We start from the raw sequence: 5613 nt of genomic DNA on the forward strand, positions 1-5613 counted from the left end.
GGAGGGTCCCCGGGTGGTTGCGTCCGTGGTGGGTGACTCGGTGCTGGCGGTGGAGGGTCCCCGGGTGGTTGTGTCAGTGGTGGGTGACTCGGTGCTGGCGGTGGAGGGTCCCCGGGTGGTTGTGTCAGTGGTGGGTGACTCGGTGCTGGCGGTGGAGGGTCCCCGGGTGGTTGTGTCAGTGGTGGGTGACTCGGTGCTGGCGGTGGAGGGTCCCCGGGTGGTTGTGTCAGTGGTGGGTGACTCGGTGCTGGCGGTGGAGGGTCCCCGGGTGGTTGTGTCAGTGGTGGGTGACTCGGTGCTGGCGGTGGAGGGTCCCCGGGTGGTTGTGTCAGTGGTGGGTGACTCGGTGCTGGCGGTGGAGGGTCCCCGGGTGGTTGTGTCAGTGGTGGGTGACTCGGTGCTGGCGGTGGAGGGTCCCCGGGTGGTTGTGTCAGTGGTGGGTGACTCGGTGCTGGCGGTGGAGGGTCCCCGGGTGGTTGTGTCAGTGGTGGGTGACTCGGTGCTGGCGGTGGAGGGTCCCCGGGTGGTTGTGTCAGTGGTGGGTGACTCGGTGCTGGCGGTGGAGGGTCCCCGGGTGGTTGTGTCAGTGGTGGGTGACTCGGTGCTGGCGGTGGAGGGTCCCCGGGTGGTTGTGTCAGTGGTGGGTGACTCGGTGCTGGCGGTGGAGGGTCCCCGGGTGGTTGTGTCAGTGGTGGGTGACTCGGTGCTGGCGGTGGAGGGTCCCCGGGTGGTTGTGTCAGTGGTGGGTGACTCGGTGCTGGCGGTGGAGGGTCCCCGGGTGGTTGTGTCAGTGGTGGGTGACTCGGTGCTGGCGGTGGAGGGTCCCCGGGTGGTTGTGTCAGTGGTGGGTGACTCGGTGCTGGCGGTGGAGGGTCCCCGGGTGGTTGTGTCAGTGGTGGGTGACTCGGTGCTGGCGGTGGAGGGTCCCCGGGTGGTTGTGTCAGTGGTGGGTGACTCGGTGCTGGCGGTGGAGGGTCCCCGGGTGGTTGTGTCAGTGGTGGGTGACTCGGTGCTGGTGGTGGATGGCTTGGGGGTGGTGGTGGGATTGCTAGACCCTGGAGAGATGAGAAAGAATCTGGTTAGCAACATAATCCAGGGATGACTGATAGGATACTGACTGGCAAGAGAGGCCTCTGCTCCCAATTCAGTTCCTAGTTGTGGAGCTGTAGCATACCTGGAATTAGGTTTCAGTTGCAATTATCTGATTTAGTGCTGATTTGCGGAATGTGGGAAATAATTATAAATATGACAGAGAAATGAGCGATTTAGAAAGATATTATATTTGAGAAGTAGAGCGCTTGTTTAGCAGACATCCAAGGTGCTGGGTTTTGGCTCGCTCCCCAAATGCCTACCCAAGTACAGCCCTCGCCCTCCCTTGTCTAGCAAACCAAAACCTTCAGAGTGGTCACTCAAGTTTGAAGGGAGGCATTCATTAGGATACACCCCTAAGGTTTGACTAAACTCCATGATACAGAGATAACCCCACTTTTCGAACTGACCAAGAGAAACTCCCCACTTCTAGGGGGACCCCTTGGAATATGGGCTAGCAAAGAACAGAGCTTTCTAACTCTTTTGCCGCACTCTCTTCTAGAATGCCAGTCACGGGAAAGGGGATCCAGGTCTGGGGTAGGATGAGACATCCCCAGACAGGTTCTCCGATTTTTTTTTTAAATCCCCTGAAGTCAGGGTAGCTTTATTAATTTTTTGTTACACCTACAGACTAACAGAAAAAGAAAAGGGGGAGGGAAAAAGTACCTCGAGATGAAAGGACAGTAAATTAAACCCACACTATGACTAAAAGCCCAAGAGGGAAGATCTTTAACAGTTAGTATTCAGTTAGTTTTAAAATTTAAACTTTCCATTTAAATCAATGAATCAGAGATTTAGTCAGTTCATGTTAGTATTCACTCCAGCTCTTCAGGTGTGCATCGAGTCTCTTTCATCATCTTCTTCATTTGCGAGATCTAATGATATAAAGAGTTACTTTGGTCCTCTAAGCCGCAAGTCATATGTTTCTCTGACTGGAACACCGCCCGCTGCACCTTGGTCTTCGTCCGTGTCTTTCTCTGTAGTGCCTGCTCCGCCATCTCTTTCCTGTTGTTCCTCTTCTGTCGGTCCAAAGTGCTGTCTCATCCATTCTTCAGCTTTTAAAACCGAGTCGATTTTCTCCCTTTTATCTCTATATTTAAACATGACACCTTCAGGAAAGTTCCATGAGTACGGAATTTGGTTGATCTGTAGGATTGAAATCAGTTCTTTATACGCTTTCCTTTTCTGGCGAACCTCAAACGGAGTGTCCTTTAGGACCCTTATGGCCGTTTCTCCCAGCTTTAGGGGGTTTGTTGCTGCCGCTTTAAGGATTTAATCCCTAGTCTGTCTTCGGAGAAACTTGACGACAATTTCACCTGGCAGGTTATTTCGCTTTATATATTTTGAGTATGACCGATAAGTCACCTCAATTTCCGGTTCTGCTTCTGCCGTTGACACCACCACCGCCGATGCGATAAGCTCTGCCATCATCTTTTTCAAGTTTTCTCCTTGCGATTCAGCAACACCCTGAAACCTGAGTGTCTTATTCGCTTTCTCCATTTGCAAGTTCAGCAGTCTTCTTTCCTGAAAGTCTTGTCTCTGTTCCAACAGACCCATTTCCTTTTTAACTTTCTTGGTATCGTGTACAGTCTCTTTTAGTTTCTCTTCTGTTTGTATCGATTTCTTGGTTAGCTCGGCAATCTGCTGTTGCTGCTTTGCCAGGCTTTGGTTTGAAGCGGTCATCTGTTAGTTAATACCATTGAGCCTCTCGTTGATCGGCTTGAGCAGTTCCGATAACATGGAGAACACGTCACCCATCTCTTCCGGTCTCGGACTCTGACCGCCTTGCCCTGTCGTTCTGCCCCCCCTTCCTCGCGTGCCGGCCATTTTCAACTTTGTTTACACTAGAAGTACCATTTTCACCCTTCTTCAAAAACGCCTGTTTTTCCTCGTCGACGCAGCTAAGTCTCTTACACACTTTAACGTTTCTTCTCTCCCCCCCTCCATTTATACAACACAGTTCGTTTGTTTACATCTGGGGTTTCCTCCCGACACCGCTTTCCTTTGGGGGGGGGGGGAACTCACTTTTAAAACTTTTCCGCTTGGTTCTTTCTCTGGATCATTGGCGGTCTATTGCTAGACCTCTCGTAGCTTCGCAAATTCGCTGATCTTCCCTGCTTGTCCCGGTTGGCCTCAGCTATGCTCAGTTTAAAACTGAGCCACACAGTGGACGGACCGATTGGGGCAAAAAGGAGCGCCTCAATTCTCCGGCATTACGCCATCGAAGAGGTCGCCCCCCCCAGTGCCCCCGGCCTGGAGCCTACCCTAAGGCTCACCTGGGGGTGTCACTTGAGGTGGCACCCCTCCAATCCACTGGAGCACGAATCGCCTCCCCAGAGGTAGGGGAGAGCGTCCGCCATCACCGAGCCACAGACCGGAAGTCTTCTCCGATTTGTTAATTCAAGGGTCTGGATGTGATAGATAGAGTGCCTGAAGAACTATGGACAGAGGTTCGTGACATTGTCCAGGAGGCAGCAATCACCACCATCCCAAAGAAAAAGAAATGCAAGAAAGCAAAGTGGCTTTCTAATGAGGCTTTACAAATAGCAGAGGAAAGAAGGAAAGCGAAAGGCAAAGGCGAAAAGGAAAGATTTGCCCAACTGAATGCAGATTTCCAGAGAACAGCAAGGAGAGATAAGGAGGCCTTCCTGAATGAACAGTGCAAAGTAATAGAAGAAAACAATAGAATGGGAAGGACTAGAGATCTCTTCAAGAAAATTGGAGAAATCAAGGGAGCGTTCCATGCAAAGATGGCCATGATAAAGGACAAAAACGGTAGGGACCTAACAGAAGCAGAAGAGATTAGGAAAAGATGGCAAGAATACACAGAAGAACTATACAAGAAAGACCTCAATGTCCTTGACAAACACGACGGTATAATCACTGACCTTGAGCCAGACACGGAAAGTGACGCTCTAGAATTTAAGTCCCCCAAGTCTCTATGGTTCTAGAGCGTCAGTTTCCATTTCCCCCTGGTCACGAGGACATCTGGTGCTTTCGGTTTTGTCCTCGGCGTGGCTGGCCGGCAGTCTGTGACTGAGCTCCACTGCCTGTGCCTGGCCTGTTGCAGCAGTTCCTGAGCTCGTCCCCCCGCCCCACTGTGAGAAGAGATGTATCAGTTTGCTCTGGAGCTCCCTCTAAGTTGTGGAGCCTTGCGAGCAAAAACTCTACTTTATGAGCGACTGGCATTAAAGAGGTGAGGTAGCGATTTGGCTGCCGCATCGATCAGTCTACTCTGGAGTCGTCCTTCCTGAGTCGAGCCCAAAAAATGTGCGAACCGGAGGCTCAGAAACCGTCAGGTAGAGTAGCTCACACAACCTCAGCTTAGAGGGAACACTCTCTGCTCTTCGTCCCAACCTCCAGCTCATCATACCCGCAGAGAGAGAAAGAGCGCAAGTAGAAAGCCTGGGCATGGAGCGGAGCAGAGTCGCATCCCAGACACCCAGCTTTTAAACCCCCCCCCCCCCCGTGTATTGTGAGCACGTCGAGACGCACCCCCTTTCCAATGAGAGCTAGTGAGGGAAGCAGCTCTGGGGCTTTTTAAGAAAACTCGAGGATAGAGGCAACAACGAGGGAGGAAGCTGGGTATAACGGCAATAGCACACACTGGTGCGAGCATAGAGCAGTAGCTGGCGTTTCTGTATTGCTTTCCAAGGGCTCCAAACCCTTCCTATACTGAGCCAATAATGAAAACAGCTCCACGAGGCTGGGCATGAAGGGGAGGGAGGTCAGTGCATAAACCTGCGGAGGGGGAAATTTCAAGCACACAAAATGACATGCTCCCCCGGACCCTCATATGGGGGGCGGGGGAATCGCCCAAACAGTTTGAATGGATAGAAACCAGGCCACGGCATACCAGCAGCTTCTCCCGCTCCGTCGTTGCTGATGGTGCATTAGCTTCCCCCCTTTAAATTGCAACCCCCTTTGCTTACATCATGGTTAAAAAAGAACTGCTGGGGAAAATAGTCATGGAAGTACAGGAGGTAGGAGGTCATTTGGGGGGGGGGGGAAACGCGGGGGAACGCTATTCCCCGGGTGAGGTGCAGGGGGGCGAGGCACATGACGAAGCCCCGCCCCCTGCTTCCGGCCGCCCCGCTTCCGGCCCTCATTCAGCCAGGAGGAGGCAGGAGAAGAGGGAGGGTAAGTTGCTTCCTCCCTGCCTCTCCCCACCCCTGCCTGCCTGGGGCCAGGGAGGGCCTTGGCGGGGCTTCCTCGCACCCCCGCTGGCCTTGCAGGTCCACCGCCGGGCCACTGATATCAGGGGGTGTGGCATATGCTAATGAGTTATGCTAATGAGTTCCCCTAGCTCTTTTTCTACGAAACGACCCCTGAGGAGGTGTCAAAGCTCCTGATCTGCAGCATGAAGCAGCATTTAAGAACAGCAATCTAAAGATCCGTTTGATGGCCTTTGTCTTTGGAAGGAGCAATTATCTCCTTCTGTTTACCTTTCCTTGCCCTGAGGCTAAGTCACAGGCACAGAGAACTTAGCTGCTTGTGCTTGCTAATACAGGCATAAGAGAAAAT

Source organism: Gekko japonicus, unplaced genomic scaffold (genome assembly GCF_001447785.1).
Source record: "Gekko japonicus isolate JY-2015 unplaced genomic scaffold, Gekko_japonicus_V1.1 scaffold25, whole genome shotgun sequence".
In the NCBI taxonomy this organism is placed as follows: Eukaryota; Metazoa; Chordata; class Lepidosauria; order Squamata; family Gekkonidae; genus Gekko; species Gekko japonicus.